Source organism: Coffea eugenioides, chromosome 6 (assembly GCF_003713205.1).
Source record: "Coffea eugenioides isolate CCC68of chromosome 6, Ceug_1.0, whole genome shotgun sequence".
Taxonomy (NCBI): domain Eukaryota; kingdom Viridiplantae; phylum Streptophyta; class Magnoliopsida; order Gentianales; family Rubiaceae; genus Coffea; species Coffea eugenioides.
This window is the reverse complement of record NC_040040.1, coordinates 26,909,549-26,924,961: the sequence shown is the minus strand read 5'-3', so window position 1 is coordinate 26,924,961 and position 15,413 is coordinate 26,909,549.

Below are 15,413 nucleotides of genomic sequence, written 5' to 3'. Positions count from 1 at the left end.
AAGGTAATATCTATGAGTCACTTGAGATTGGTAAGTCACTTCCATTTTTACTCTCATTTAGATATATGACTTATGTAATCGAGTCAACTTTTAATGATCCACCATAACCTAAAATGGTGGATTATTCTTTAACAAAATCTCCTTGAAAAATGAAGTCAAATAGTCAAGCTAATGACTATAAACAAGCACTTGTTGGGAGGCAATCCAACAGTATTTTTAGTTTCATGTCTTTAGTGTGTTTTAAGTGTGTTTGTCTCTATTTTATAGGTTTGAAGAATAAAGACAAAAGCAGTGCTTTCAATAGAGATTTGGTGTGCAACCACAACAAATCACCTATTACGCTAGGGGAGTATTCCTTTTTCTTTCCCTTTACCTTTTCACATTGAGGATATTGTATAATTGAAGTATGGGGGTGAATGGTTGAAATTGGATTCATTCCTTGGTATTCATGCAGAAATTGATGTATTTGTTGAAAATTTGGATAGATGGTGATGTTGGTATGTGTAAATTGTTGAAATTTGAGATTGTTGGCAGGGAGTTTCATCCAGTTATAAGAGGAAACTCTGTCCAAAATTTTTCAAAAAATTTGTTGCTAATAGTGTTTTGTGGTTGTGTTTTAGTCGAATCATGTCAAAAGTACATAAGGAGAATCATTTCTAATTCTTTTTATCTCATTTCTTTTTTTTTTTGTCAAACTTTCTTATTGAGTATAATGTCAAATTTAAGTGCGGGGGAAGGAAGTTTAAATTTTAATTGATGCTTTCATACTTTTTGACATAACCTTGTATGAAAGGACTTTGAGATTGTTATGTGAGTCTAGACTTCTAATTTTAGGAAAAGTAATATCTTATAAAGTGGAGTTTATCATGTCAAAATTTCTTTAAGTTCATGAAGAATATTTGTCGCGCCCCATTTTTTAAGAAAAATAATGAATAATAAGTTTAGGAAAATGAATTTTGATTCAATTTTTTGATTGAAAATGAATTTTTGATTTAAAAAGAAAATGAAAAACATAGGTCTAAATGGGACTTGAAAATGCGACGATTTGACCCAAAATATAGTTTAAAAAGGGTTTTTCGAATGAAAAATGGAGTCGCCACTTGGTATAGAGTTAAGGTGTACCAAATCACCTAAAAAATGAATTTTTAAAGAAAAAAAAGTAGAAAACCCTTTTTAAACGACTCCAAGTCTACGAAAATTAGAGAAAAAGATTCGGGAGTCACATTTGAAGAAAGGGAAGGCAAGGATAAGAATCCAATGCACCCTTTCAACCTAGCCAAGGCTAGTTGCGCGATTTAGTCAAAGATTTTCTTATTTTAACCTAAAGATTTATCACATTTGGATGTACTATATGAATGCAAACCCTAGACCTAGGGGGATATCGGGGGGCAAAATTTCTCTTCAAAGCTTGAATGGTGCCAATCACATTAATTGTGATGCCCAATAATGATCCTTTGGAGAAGTCACGAATAATGCAAAAATATGAGACTCTAAGAAAAGGAAAATGATAAAATAATTATAGAAATATACGTGTCTTAAAGGAATGCATCATGTCGGATACGGGTGACTAATGTTCGTGACTCAATTTTCCCTTTTAATAGAGGGAATACGAGCGTGCCAAGGCTAGAAAGCCAAACTCGTCCATATCCCATATCCAAGGGGTTATCCCTAATCTAATCAAGCAAAATGTACTAACCTACCCCTAACTTTTAAATGAAATGCCAATCTAATGTTATGTATCACACATAGGAGTAAGGAATATACATACATAAAGGGGAATATGGGGAAAGGGGTATACATATATAAGAAAAGTGTCATGCAACATGGTAAAAGAGGCCCTAGAAAGTAAAGATATGCATGAGATGAAGTGTTTTTTGTCACACAATCATGATCTAACGCGCAAAGGGCTCCTAAGGGTCTAGCGTTGGACTAGCCCATATTTCTACTTTCTCACTAGCATTGGACTAGTGAGAAATCGAACAAGGAAGACCACAACTAGCGTTGGACCAGTGTGGTATCGAAAAATGGATCACAACTAGCGTTGGACTAGTGTGATAACGTCACACATTAATTATAATCTCATAAAAACGTAATAAAGCGAGTAAACACATAATGTCACATAACACATAGTCATGATATCTAGATGCAAGACCCTAATAAAGCGGTAACACATAGCACGTAAGCATGCAAAAACACACATAAGGCAAATAAAGCAAATAAAGCTCTAACTATTACATTCGGGGGGAAGCCTACTACAATCTAAGGAGGGAAATGAAAATAAATAAATAAAATAAAATAAACCTAACTATTACAACTTGGCATTCAAATGCCTTTTAAATAACCAAAATGAAGCTAAAATAAATAAACGAAATTAAGACGACTAAAGCGAATAAATAAATAGAATGAAAACATTCGAAAGGCATGCAATCAAGCACATGAATCACATAGATACATAGGGTCAAATAACGTAAAAAATAAGGGATAGAGTGTACCTCCCTTGCAATGGTGATCAAATGAAGGAAAAATAGCTTCAAAACAATAAAAGGGTCAAGGCACCAATTAAATAGTAAAGTATAAACAAAATCATCAAATCCCTCCCAATTGCAACTTAAATGAAATCAAATAATACATAATTTCCAAGAAAGTAAATTATTGATCAAATTTTTAAAAAATAGAAAAAAACTACCAAGGACCCAATTGCAAATATTAACCAAGCATTCAAGCCCAAATAAAACATTTTTAGGAACTTCAAGGGTCCAAGAGCAATGAAAAGGTCAAATAATGATTGAAATTGCAATTACTTTAGGACCTAATTGCAGGAAATTAGAGCATGATTGGGCTTTTGTAGTATTGCTAGAAATTAAGGGGGAGTAAAATGCAATTTTAAAAGCTATTTTTTTGCATGCAAAACATGCAAAGCCACGAGAAGACAAGTTTTCTGCAACAGAATGGCGTTCGGCAGCTTAGGAAGCTTTCTCCAGCAATCTCAAGCTTTCAAACACAAGCTTCATGCAAGACTTCAAACAAGAGCTAGTGAAAAACATCACTCAACATCCTTGGACAACTAAACACCTTGATTAACACAAACCAATCATGAACAACAAACCATTAAAATCAAATGAATAACCAAATGGGAAGCACATGCTGCGGCCGAAAAAGAAAAACCAACTTTCTAAGTTTCCTGGTAAGCTTTCCCTTAGCATATAATCTCAAACAGACGTCAAAATCTCGGCCTTAAGCAATGAAACATCAAACTCATCCAACAAGACAAAACTTAGATTGTAAATATGCAATTCTGGAAAAACTTTCTAACAGAGTTTATGCAAAGTTACGAAGAAGCTTATTTTTCTGCAATTTCCAGTCAATGTTGCTTCCGCAACTCTTTGCTCTTAGGCTTTCAGTGGCCAAAACAAAAATCTGAACGTAGCTTGCTTTCAAATTCACATAGCTTTAAACTAGACACAAACTACATACTCACCATAGCAAACCCCACGGATTCAACAATTCAGTTTGAAATGCAACAACCAGGGACAAGAGGAAAATAAGAAAAGGAAAACCACAATGAAGTGCCAGAATCGTTTGCTAAAAACTTCAACCAAATTTGCGAGAAAACAGACCCAAAACAAGATAAACAAACCCAAAAACTGACAGCTTCAACAACTCCAAACCCTCTTAATGTCAACCAAACCCCAAAAATCCTTCACAACAAAACTATTGAGCAAGACTCCACAAAGGTGTAAGAAAAAAACAGCTACTTAAGCAAACTAACGAACAATAGGAAATAAAATAGAGGCAGCACGAACAAAGGGCAGCAGGTCTGCGTTACCACTGATTGCTGTTTTAAACGCAGCGGTCTCATACATGATTTACTGTTCACCGCCTTTGGATCTGAGGCTTCAGCTTGGGTTCGACTCCGATGAAGAAACCAGAAACTACGTTCTCAGCCTTGGATCTCCTCTTTCCCTTGTTCTTCCTCGAATTTCTCGGTTCCTCAGCCAACCCTTTTTGCTTTTCTTCTCTGCTTCTCTCTCGCTCAGTTTTTCCTTTTCCTTTTCCAGCCGCCGTTTCTCTTTCTATTCTTCCAGCTCTCGATCTACCTCCAACTCCCGACGCCTTCCCCTTCTTCTTCGCTCTCTCGCTCACCCTTTTCACTCTCCCCCTGCCCTCTGTTTCAGCCGTCACTCGCTTTTTCTCCCAGACTTCCGCTCATCACCCCCTTCCAGATTTCCTTCTCTTTTCTTTCGCTTGTTACTCCCTCCGTCGTTCTCTTCCTCTGCTTTTTTTTCGTAAACCTCACTCCCCCGCTGACTGTTATCCGATTTCCCTAGCTTTTCCTACCCAGCCGCCAACTATCCTCTCCCTGTTTCTTGCCGTCTTTCTTTCCTTTTATAGGGAAACCATAACCCCTAAATCATAACCTCAAAGGTGAGGATGAAGGGTTGGTTCCTCCCCATATCCTCAGCCATCCAATTCATCAGAAAAATCACCCATGAAAATGATATCATTTCCCACGCTGCTGCATGCGCGGCTTCTTCTTTTTTTTTTTCACTTAATTAAACAACAATAATACAAAATAAAACTTAAATAAAATGTACAAAACTAGTAACAAAAAATAAAACAAAAAGCTAAGATTTTTCCTGTGTTGGATTAATGATTTTTCCTCTCTTTTTCTCTTTTTCCCGATTAATAAATAGTAAAAAGGAAATAAAACATATTTTTATGAATAATTTGCTCTTTTTGACAAATTTTATGCTAAAAAGTCTTACAATAAAAAATAAATAGCTAAAAGGGCGAAAACGAATACAAAATAAAAATAAAAATAATAGACAATAATAATCTAAAAATACTAAAAGTCTAAAACTAAAATTATGAAATTAACAAATAAAAAATAGATAAGAATTATTACTAAAACAACCAAAAAAAAATTAGGATAAAAAAAAATTATTTAAAAATTTGGTGTCTACAATATTATTCTTAGTATGTTTGTGTTAATAGTGTGATTGGTGTGATTGATGAATGTGAAGCTTTTCTTGTGATTTTCCCCTTCATTCTAGTTTTTGCAAGGATCAAGTAATGTTGGTTTTGTCTTTCACAAAAGAGAAAAAGAGAAAGATTGCTTGATTATTGATCATACAAAATCTACTCCAATGATTCGAAATACTTAGTAATCGGGGGTCTTCATTTAAAAATGTCGACTTTTGCGTAAAACGATACTAGAATTAAGAGTATGTAATGTAGCGAGAGTTTGTGACTTGATCGAGTAACCGGGGGCATTCATCTACCAATGTTTGCTTTCGCATCAAAAAACAAGCTCACTACTTGAGTAAAGCTTAATAAGAGCAAGAAAAAGAAAAAAAGAAAAAAAAATAAAAAGAGCAAAATGTGTGATCAAATTGTGAAAATTTTCTTAGTTCTTGTCCTTGTTGGCTTTAGTTCTAAGGGAAGGTTACAAGTTTAGTCTTTGCATTTGTTGATTATGCTAGTTGCATGACAAGCATGATTAGATTAGGGATGATATATACATGGTATTAGACTTAATCAAATGATGGTATGTTAAGCTTTCCTTTGTCTGATATATATTATCGAGTACTAGAATTGGGATTCGAAGTTCACACAATGATCATTTCTTTTGTACCTTAACATATGAGTCTCTATTGTGTGCAATTCCACTACTTTGGATCATTAGCTTTGGTTTATTTTTGTCCATTGCTTGAGAACAAGCAATGATTTAAGTGTGAGGGGTGTGATAAGTGCTTGTTTTGCATATTTGTGTATTTTAGTGTGTTTTCATTTAAATTTGAGTCAAATAATTAGGTTTTTAGTTAAGTTTTGCATTTTGTGGTTAAGTAAGAAAATTTGCATTTCTATGGATTTAAGTGCTCAAATTTCATGTTTTTTTTAATAGGTTTTGATAATTCAATCATCACTTGAAGGGAAGTGAGAAGATACTTGCATGATTTTTGATGATTTGAAGTGGAAATCATGTGACATGAAGGACCAAAAGATGAAATGCAAGCAAGAAACAAGAAGAAAAGCATTGGCAGCAATGATGCATTTTGGTACATTGGCTATTACTTGAGCTACAAATCTTGGATTGAGATGCTTCTTAAACCATTTTAAAGCTAAGAGGAAGGACTACAATTCTTATGAAGGCACCAAAATCCAGTTCTTACATTTTCATGGCCAAAAGTCCAAATTACTAAAGCACTTTTCTTCAACAATGCTTTCTGACTAGTCATTAGTATTTTGGCCATAACTCAGTCCACAGTTCTCGAAATGACTTGATTCTTGAGCCATTGAAAATCTATCTCAAAGGGCTACAACTTTTGTACTTTGCATAAGGGCTAATTCAGCAGAAACAGGGAGCAATCCTTCAGAATAGCAGCATAACTTGTGCAACTTGCACAATAATTGAGCCTTTCCTTTTCCCTATAAAAGGGACTCCTCTTGGACGAATTTTGTAGAGAAAAAGGGGGAGAAAAACACCATCAAAATGTAGATCTAAAACTAGAAATCCTCAGCTTTTCTAGTCTAGGTTTGATTAGTGTAGGATTAGTTTAGAATTAGTGGGTTGTTCTTCAACTCTTGTATTAGCTCAACAAGGAAGCAAAGAGAGATGAAAATGGAGAAGTTGAGCTCTAGTGACAAGGGTTTGATCTCTCTTAACACTTGAACTCTTGTATTTGATTCCTTTGTTAGTTTTAATACAAGATTGGATTGTATTTTCATTTGCTTTATGTTTAGCTAAAGTTTCATGCCTTGGGTTGGATGAACTTGCTATGATTTGTTTGTGAAATTTACTTGGGAGGATGATGCTATTGCTTTGAATTAGTTATTTAGCACTTTTGTTCTTATGATCATGATTAACTGGCCATTAGTTGTGATTATTTGAAGATACGGGTTTACCAATGATAGTTGTAATTCAATATTAGTTCAACGAAGTGCTAAGGTTAGGTAGTACACTCACGAAAGTAGATGTACACCTTTGTGGCTTGTTTTATAGTAATTTCATAGAAGTTCATGAACTTATAGCTAATTTCATAACCACAAGATTAGATTTGGATTAGTTATAAGTATAGTTGATTCACTACGATAGTAGGTTTCACATACATAAGGAAATTATGCCATAACTAACTGAGGTAGTATTGTTCAATTACCCGAGAGTAGTGTTCAATTACCCAAGTAACTGAGAGTGGTTAGGAATTCCATTCCCTAAGAGCTTTCTATTGTAGTTTTCACTTCATATTTTCTTATGTTTGTAGCTTAGATTTACTTGACTTGCATTTATGAGCGTGTAAATAATAAAGGAGTTCGAATAGCATCGGTAATTGATCAATCTTCCTTATGGGATCGACCCTTAATATTCTATACTCAAACATGACCTGTATACTTGCAGTTGTGTGTGGGGTATTTAGAAAGTTACAAATTTAAAACTTGAGGTATAGATTGTTTTTATATACACGCCCCACCCTTTGTAGATTCACCATGACCTGAGTTGGTGGATTACTCTTTGATAAGGAGGAAATAAAGTCGAGCTTAATGACTTTAACCAAAGCGCTTGTTGGGAGGCAACCCAATGATTTAGTATTTTTCTTGTGTTTTTGGCGTTTTTCATGTTTATATAGTGTAATTTGTATTTTATGTATTTTGTAGGTCGCAACATCAACAAGGTTGTAAATATGGTCAAAATTACGCCTTTCCTCTTAGATAAGTCATAAAGGGAGTTTTCATGCTTATATTATGCATTTTAGGCATGGCATGCATTTTGAGTATTTGATGTTAATTGTAGTGTATAATGCATGTATGTGTGTGATTTGAGTTCAAAATATGGTGAATGAAGTGTGTTTGTATTGTTAAGTGTTGAAACGATCTTGTTTAAACAAGACGAAGTTGATTTGGAGGATATTTTTCTAAATGTTAGATAAAAGTGTTAATTTCGAGATTCTGGTCACAATCCCTTGGAGAAACCCTCGAGGGATTCGCCAGGGCAACCAAAATTCTTCTCCAAATGCATTGCCCACAATCCACAGCACAAACCACAGAAAAATCGCGCACGGTTTCTGGTTGGGCAACGATTTTAAGAAGCAAAAATGGCTCTTTTACTTCATTTTCTTCTTCCCCTTTTATAACCAAGTTCCTAAACCACAAACCCACTTCATCAAATCTCCATTTTGCACCATTTAAACCCCCCCAAAATCACCACAAAATCACTTCAAAACATCTTGTGACCAACATTCAAGCATCAAACATCATCAAAAACACCAACTTTGGAGGATTTGAGTCAAGCATCTTAGGCTTCTAGAATGTCGCTTCCTTCAAATTGGAGTTCATTTGAGCTAAGCTTTTGGGGCTTCATGCATCATTTGGCTTACATATCATCACTCTACATGTCCCATGTAAGTCTCTTGACTTTATTTGGCTCAATCAAAATTTCACCATAGTCAAATTTTCTTGAATTTTTGGACGAATTTCTTGGTGAATTTTTGGTGAAATTTGTTGTTGTTTTGATGCTTAGTTGAGCTCATTTAACTTCCATAAGCATGTTAATTTGCCTATTGTAGTTAACAATGGTGCAATGTGAGGAATTAGGCAAAATACCATTTCTTGAATTCTTTGCTAAATAGGCAATTTTCATGAGGAATTTTTTTAGCTTCATTATGGTTATTGTTGGCCTTATATAGCATTTTTTTATGATGTATAAGTGCTTATTTTTCAATATATGAAGCTAATTGTGAATTGCTAATTTGAGGTCTCATGGTAAATGCAAATTCTAGAATAATTTTGGAGCTCATGAATTTGTCTTAATTATGATGTTTTGAGGATATAATGTATATTATTGGAGTTATTTATGCCATTTGGTGATGATTTTCTTTTGGAAAATGTGCTTTTCTTAATATTTGAAATTTTCTTGTCAACTTTGAATTGGTGCTTTAATAGTTTATACTCTTCAATTAAGGTTGCTATGAAATCAATACCGATATTATCCGAAGGAAAAGAGGAGCAACACATACAAGAGGAGATGGCACAAGAGGAAAAGCACCTTAGGATACAAACTCCAACTTCACCTCAACTTTAGCATGGAGATGAAACAATTCATGGGAAAAAAGTGCCCCATTCTTGACTTTGATCTTTTGATATTACATTTGTTGTAGCTCCAGGGATTCATCCAAGAGTTTCCTGGCAGCTGCAAGTTGCCAACTTGCATGCTTCTTGCTTCTTTCTTTATCTTGGACAAGACACAAAAGAACAATTTGTACCAACTTTTGGAGGATCTAGGAGCTTCTTTTGTTGACTTTTAACAACAAAGAAACACATTATTGAGTAGAGAGATTGGCTCTTGAAGACCAAGAATATATACTACATAGTTCTTCTAGTTTGAGGGTGTAGTGAGCTCAAATTCGCTTGACAGAGGAGAGAGAGTTTGGAGAAAGAAGAAAAACCAAAGGACTCAAACCCTTAACAAATGTAACTCTCTTTATTTTCTCTTATGTTAGTATAGGTTAGTGTAGTATAATGTAGAGAAGGAGAGGTTCAAGAAGCTCTAGTGACAAGGGTTTTCTTCTTTCCACATCTTTGTATTGAACTCTAAGTTTGTTAATGTAAGATTTGGATTTTGTGTTTGTAATGTTATTTTAAAGTGTATGCCTTGGATATTTGGTTGAACTTTCTATGATTGTTTGGTGTTGATTTCTTGGCCAATTGATGCTATTATCTTGTTTGAGTTATTTAACACTTTTGCTCTTATAATCATGATTAACTAGCCTTTGATTATGATCATCTAAAGATGTTAGACTTGCAATAAAAATTGGAATTTGACACTAGTTCATAAAAGTGTTAAACTAGGGAGTACACTCACGAAAGTAGAGGTACACTTTTGTGGCTTTTGTGGCTTTGTTCCATGTAATTTCATAGAAGTGAATGAACTTGTAGTTGATTTCATGACCACGAAAGTAGATATGAGTTAACTATAGGTATAGTTGGTACACCGATAAAAGCGGGTATCACGTATATTAGGAAATTACGCCATAACTTAGTCGAGATTTTGGTACTCATTTGGTTAAGGCGTTGTACTACCATGAATAGGTAGGGATTCCATTACCCAAGGAGCTTTTATTTTCATTTATCTATCCATTTATATCTTAGTTTATTTGTTTTAATTTGTTGATAGTCTAAATAATAGAGAAAATTTAGTAGTGCCAGTGCTTGCCCGTCTTCCTTGAGAGATCGACCCTTAATACCCTATACTCGCTCTCGATTCGTATACTTGCGGAAAATAGCGTGTGGGGTATTTAGAATGTTATAAATGTAAAATTTGACTATGGAATGAGCATTATTATTATATGTATACCCTGCGCTCATCAATTTGTATGTATAATTTAATTCTATCAATATCTTCAATTATGTAGTAATTGATATGATTTTTCGATCTATTATCAAAATGTCAAAAAGATATAGGAATACTAAATGATAGATATCAAAACGATAGATGCCCATTTGTATATAGGATGTTTTCAATTATATTCACCCACATAATGCTTTACGCATTTGTGATCAGTCATGGTTGATTTTGGATGAGATTTAGTTAGATTTAAACTTTAAGAAAAAAAAAACAACAATAAACTCATATTTTAGAAAAATATAATATGTAATTTTAGTAAGTTATTAATTTATTATATGAATAGGTCCAAAGGACTATATAAAGTTTTCCAAAAAAAATATTATCTTATTATTTTATCAAAATTATTAATTTAGCTCGCTAGCCCAAGTCGGGACTAGAAAAAATTATTTTTAACAGAGTTTATTAATTTATCGAGTATTATTTTATGGAGATATATATATATGTATTGCAGGAACGGTTTTTCGAATGGTTAAATTAGAATGCTCCTAACTCATTCCTTTTTTAAATAGAATTTTGAATTTCTTTAATTGTTATGTATCCTTTCATATCTTTTGAATTTAAAAAATATGAAATGAGTCCGCTTATAGAAGGATTTGATTTGAAATCCATTAATGTGAGGTAAATAAAGAGACATCACCAAACTTACTAAAAGTAAAAAAGTAAATAACAATATTTTAGCTTCAACTTAGTAATCCTAACTAAAAGGACAAGTTATATAGAAAACATAAAGAAAATAATATTCATTGGTCATGGATTAAAAAAATCAGGAATGATACCATTTGTGAATCTTAAATTATGAAATCACTAAATAAAAAAAAAAGTAGTATTGGCGTTTCAACATGAAATTTTTATTCGAAATCTCTATTTTTGATGAAAAATAATATTAAAAACAACACCAATTCTACCAAAAATTTTAAAAATAACAATGCAATTTAAAGCAAAGATATGGAACTTTTGACCCTAAACTATATCTATTTAATTTGTATCTATTTGATCCAAATTCGACCTTAATTAAATTTGAATAAGAGTGCAAAACCCAAACGCTAAGAATAGTCTTGGGTATTATTGATTATTTTATGTACTCTTATTGTCTTCTTCATATGTAAATCTACAATTGCCATGTTATTTTTATTTTTTTTGGTAGTTAGTTTATAAGATATTATCAGTTTTTTGTTTGCATTTTTAAATGCCAATATTTGCAATCATTGTGATCAATCTTTGGTTTTATATGCTTTTCATGTTATGAGAGGTAAAGCTAAATATATAGTAAAAATGTTTAAATCGAATTGTAGGTTATGGTTTTCTTTTTCTCTTTTGCTTCAAATTTTATCTTTTCAAATTTATTTTGAAAATACAAATATAAGTACATTTTAAAATTGTAAAACCAAATTGCAAGTTATGGATTTTCTTTGCTTCAAATTTTAACTTTTCAATTTGGAGGTTGAATATAGATTCAACAACAATATTTCTCCTTTGAAAATTTAAAATCTTTTAATTCAAAATTAACTAAATTTGGTGTTTTTATACTTTTGTATTGAATTTTCATTTTTATATTTTACTAGCCAAATTCACTTTATAATAGTGTAACATAAACATATGCTAAGTTATATTTTGAATAAATAATAAAGAAATATAAATAGAGAAATATTGGGTGACAAGGATAGGAAGCTAGAGGCTAGTTTTATTGTATTGTATATCTTGTCTTGTATATACAAAGAAAGAGAGGCTACTGTAGCAATCTCTCTTTTTGCCATGTGTATAGCCTCTTCTTTTGACAAGTGGCAGTTTTTATTTTTAGTTGGATTTTTTGCTCCACTATGTTCTTTGGCTAACCAAAAGTCATAAACATCTCTCCTTCCAATTTTTCTCTTCTTCCTTTTTCTGCCTCTATCTTCATCCCTTATCTCCTTCTTTTTTCTTCATCTTTCTTTTTTCCCGTTCAAATTTTTTTCTTTATCATTAATTATATTAAGATTATTTTCTTACTATGTTTTTAGGTGATTATTGTTGACTACGGAAATGTATCACAACAATTAATTGATTTATTTTGTCACTTCCACCTCCATCAATTTTAACTTTTAAATCCAATATTTTGCTTTTTCCCTTCTTCTTTTCTTTCATCCCAATTTTTCTCTGCTTTTCCACCTACTCAGTCGGTGCATCTTTTCCTTTTCTCTCTATAATTAAATGACTATATGTTTTTCTTGCACGAGAATGGATATTTCTTTTCTTTCTTTGTTCAAAAATCATGATTCATGATCATCTTTTTTTTTTTAGCAGAAACATAGAGAATAGATTTTTTACCTCCGCTACTCCTACTATCTGGTGTGTTTGGTTTTCTTTTTATTCCTATTTTTACCCCGTTTCATGCTGCCAAATGTGGACTCAAGTTTTTTTTTCGCTAACTGTACTTTATTTAGCCTTTATCATTTTTCTTTTTTTTTTCCCTCTTTATCTTGTTACCACGATGTATTTATTTATTTATTTTGGCTTGATCTCCTTGATATTCATTAAGCCTTCAATTATTTTGGTTCTGCAAGTCAATTTTCCTTTTGTGAGGTTTGTCTTAAATCTAAATGCAAAATTTGTGTTTTGCATTTCTAACGTTTTAGTTCCCTTTCAATGCATAATTGAATATAACACTTCATCTAGTAATTCTTTGGTACTAAATTTTTGTACCCTTTTTATGCATTGAAAACCTTCCATTTCAATTTCTTCCAAGTTTTATTGTGAAATTGTAGGATGGGAGTTTTTACATGATGGTGTCTTATTTGAAAAGAAAGAGTGGTGAAATTTTATGCATTTTTAATTATAATAGCATGATATTTGAGTTTTATGAAGCATATACCATTTATGTTAACATTGAACTGGTTTTGCATTTTTCATGTGTTTGGTTTTTAAATTCTTTATTGTTATTTATCCATACAATACAACAATATATCTCTACGACATTACAATAGGCAAGTTGGAGCAAACTTTTGGAACATTCTACTAAAAATAAACCTTATTTTTTAGGCTTATTTTTTTGCAATTGTAATTGCTCTATATTTGAAAGCAAATTATAATGTGATGCATTTTAACCAGAATTTTATAGGTAGGGATAAGCTGTGCTTGCACAGGCTGATTCCTTTTAGTTTGTGTGTGTATGTATGTGTGTGTATATATATATATATAAACATACATAGATGTTATACTATGTCAAAATTAAAACGGGGGATGGATCGTGGTACGTTCCCCCATCCCTTGCCCCATTTGAGGCAGGGTTAAAAAAAATCCCCCACTCCCACCCCTGCCTCATTTCTCCTCCTCAGGGTGGGTTGGTTGCCATATCTAACCAGCTATTTGGCATACACTACGGAATAGCAATAGCAATGGCTATCACAAATTCTTCAATGGCAATGAGTATTGCCAAAACCTTATTGATTGTTTGGTATTTAATCAAAAGGAATGGGTTTTCAAATTTTTAATTTTTTTTTCATTTTCCCTTCTTCTTCCTAAGTTCCAATACTAAACCCCAGCCAGCATCACCACCAACGTGGCAAGTCCACCACTTCAACTAGTTCAAAAAATTTATAAGCCAAATGACTATCAAAACAATCATCTCACTTTAGAGAAGTTAAATTTAAAATTAATTTGACATCAAATTGTCCAATAACACATGGAGTCAAACTTAAAATCTTGAAGACCAAAAAAAAAAAAAAACACACACACACACACACAAGGTGATGCTATGTTTTGCCTGCAAATCACAAAATTAAGGGTGTTAAGGTTTCATAAAGAAAAGTTTGTCAAAGTCACAATAATTGCCAGAAAAAAAAAAAGCTTCACCCAAGCAACAATGGCCACCAACACCACCGCACCTACTGGCCATCAAAAGAAAAGAGAAAGAAAAAGATTGGAGGAGAGAATAAAGGAAAGGAAGGAACATGAGTATGCTTACAAAAACACAAAAAGAAAAGGAAAAAAGGGGGAAAAACAAGAGTACAAGAAGAAAGAAAGACTGGCGTCGCTATGGACAGATAGCCGTATCTTCATTCTTTTTTGTATTTTTCTTATGCCATTTAGTGTTAAATTCGTCAATGACCATTACCTACTTTTGGCTTTTTGATTGTGATTGAACAATACCCATAGAAGTATATCAAACATCATCTATGGGTATAAAGCACTTTCTATACCCATTGAAGAGTAGAAAACCCACCAACCAAACGGTTGGTAAATCTTTTTTGAAAGTTGGTCTTCTATCAGTTTCATTTAGAAACGGTTCCACATCAAAAACCACTCAAGCAAAAAACGACAATAGCCAATTAATCTGCGAATTGTCTCACTCTAAGATGATGAATCGGATTTTCAAAAGCTTTAATATACGGATAAGCCACTTGTCAAAGTGTGTACACCGGTCAACCTGAACCTAAATCTGAACCACATAGGTGATGACACGTTTCTAATTATCAATATCATTTCGTTATAAATAGGCAAGGCTAGTTCTGTTGTATTTGCTGTTCATATTGGTTTGGCATCAACATACAGCACAATGGCATCAAGAAGGGTTCAATTGGTTTCACTCATCCTCATGACTCTTCTTCTTTCTGGATATTCTAATGGTAATGCTTCTATCTAAGCTGTATCATACATTGATAGAAACTCGAAAGTGGAGTTCACAAATCAATCGAGCCTTTGATCAAAGATTTTGGCAAATGAAATTGGGTGTTTGATTTAAGTCTCAAGTTTATCAAGTTGGAATTTCAAATGGAGTTTAATTTATTTTTTTATTCTACAGATTCTAAGCCCTTGGCATGTTGATGTCTTGGCTTCCAAACATTTTTTTTTAAAGCAAACCCCGTTCACGGGGAGGGGAAGCTAATCCTAAAATTTTCAAACTAATTGGTTGCTTTGTTGTCTCCTGTCATATACGAATAATTCTTCCCATGTGAATGATTTTTATCTTGTATTTAACACTTATATATGCACTTATAAAAATATTAAAGAGAGCATTTTTACCAATATAAATAATATA